Below are 2375 nucleotides of genomic sequence, written 5' to 3'. Positions count from 1 at the left end.
AAATAAGGCATAGAGGGAACACGGTCCATGGGTCATTTAGGCCATTGTAAGGACTTTGATTTTTAACCTCATGTGAGATGAGGAGCTAATAAATTCCTTCCTTCCTTCCTTCCTTCCTTCCTTCCTTCCTTCCTTCCTCCCTCCCTCCCTCCCTCCCTTCCTTTCATCCTTCCATCCTTTTCCATTACTTCCCTTCCTTCTCCCTTGCCTTCCCTTCCCTCCTTTTCCTCAGCAGAGGAGTGGTCTGAGCTAGAGTGAAAAGACTCACTCTGGCTGCTGAGTTCAAAGAGGACGGCTGGAGGCAAGGACAGAAAGAGGGAGAGGAGGTGGGTGGTAATCACAAAGTGCAGGCAAAGGGTGATGCCGGCTTGGATAAGGTGGAGGTGCTAGGTGGAGGGACTTTGAAGGTTGAGCTGACAGGTTCTTGACACTTGTGGGGTGTAACAGAAAGGAAGGAGTCAAGAAAGACTCCAAAGGTTTTACACCTGAGCAATGGGAACAGTGTAGATGGCATTAACTGGAATGAGGACGGCTGTCGGTGGGGCACTATTGGGGCAGGATATCTAGACCCTGCTTGTACACATTAATTCTGAGATGTTTATTAGACACCAGATGGAGATGTCAGGTGTATTTTTTCACCTCACTGGATTTGATTTTCTTCTTCTTGTTTCTTTACAGAGCTGTAATAATATTTATTCATGTTCCTTTCAGTACGTGCTGGGGCTCCACAAAGGGGTGAAAAGATGTGGGGAAGCAGTTTCAGCAAAAGTAATATAAAAGAGTCTAGAGATACAATTTATAACTCAGATCTGGTTGCACACAGTTGGGCAGTCCCTTCTCTAGGAAGCCACACAATCTGTTTAATGACACAAAAGTGACTTAAGGACCACACAATGTCCACAATCGGCCCATTCTAAGTATGTAAAATAAACTAGCTGTTAAAAAAGTATGTTTGAAAATTTGAAAAAAGTTCAATATAGTAGGTCATAAAAGTCACAACCCTCCTCTAAGTATAGCCTCCACACAGACGTCAAAACATGAACTTATTGGAAAGGAGGGGGACGAAGGGAGAGGAGGCAGATAAAAATAAAACCGTAGGACTAGAACAGCAGACCTGTCCCTCGTGCTCGGTTGCCCTTACACACCTTGACCTGGCTCAGAAAGGGAGAGGGAGGGGGAAATGAAAAAGCAGGCGAGGTGACATCTTAAAAGTCTATGTTATAGTGTCCTTTGCACCACGTGAGTCCGATTTGGAAGTCTGGGGTCTAGAGAATGAGATTTGCCCTGCATCGATGCAAAGCCAGATCTGCCAATGTTCCTGATTATGTCAGAGACCTTGCCGTCCCGTCTTCCGCTAATGACTTGATCACCTTTAAATCTGGCATGTTTGCCCGTCTGGGGGGGTGGTACTGGGTCTAGGGTGAAATTGGCATTTATCCATGTCCGTAATCTCATGGTCTGAAGTGTCTGAAGGTGGCAGTAAGCACAGAAGGCAGGAGAGGAAAGCTTTCCCTGCAGCAAGCTACAAATAAGCAAAATAAAAACCTTAGAGGATTTATCACCTCTGGAGCAACTCGGAGCCAACCTTTGGGTTCAAAATGAACGCCCACTACAGCCCACGCCTGCGGGCCAGATTTCTGCTCCGGGTCAACTTTCAGCCCCCTCGGCCTCGGCGTGGCGCCATGAGTCTGAGAGGGGCGACTGGACTCTGCTGGGTCTCCCAGGAACCGAGTGGGGTGTGAGTACGCGGCACGGCGTGAGACAGGGAAGGGGTGGGGAGAGGAGAGCCCTGCGCTTCGCACCCGGGCACCGGGACTCGCGTCGCCCCCTCAGGACCAGGTGGTGCGGGGTTCTTGCCAGTTCAGCGGAAGACGCTGGGACCCTCTGGCGGCCCGAGCGCCGGGCTCACCTGGCAGCGACCGAAGGTGCTGCTCTAGGGGGAGGGCGCGGCCGACGGGCGGGCGCAAGGAGCGCGAGGAGGCGGGACCGAGCGCGCCCGGGACGCCCCGCCCCCCGATGATGCGGCGCCAGTCGACTCGCCTCGGCCTTGTCACTCACTCCTCACCATGGTTGCAGCACAAAGCAACAAGCCCCGGAGGCCGCTTCCTCCCTGAGGAGCGGCTCCGGCTGCCGGAGAAGGCGCAGGAGGAGGAAGAGGCGGAGGAAGCGGAGGGGGAGTCGCCGCTTCCCAAACCCTCTCTGCTAGGGGGCTGTGTGCGGCTCTCTGCTCTTGGCCCTCCGCCCTCGGACGCCCGCCGCCGGGAGTCCGGACCTGGGCTGCGCGCGGCCCCATCTTCCCCCTCCTCCGCACCGCACAGACCGGGAACAAAGTTGCCGAGAGCGACTGGGCCGGAGGGCTGCAGCCCCGGCCGGGT

Source organism: Suricata suricatta, chromosome 1 (assembly GCF_006229205.1).
Source record: "Suricata suricatta isolate VVHF042 chromosome 1, meerkat_22Aug2017_6uvM2_HiC, whole genome shotgun sequence".
NCBI classification, from domain to species: domain Eukaryota; kingdom Metazoa; phylum Chordata; class Mammalia; order Carnivora; family Herpestidae; genus Suricata; species Suricata suricatta.
The sequence above is the reverse complement of the archived record's forward strand: the minus strand, read 5'-3'. Positions refer to the sequence as shown.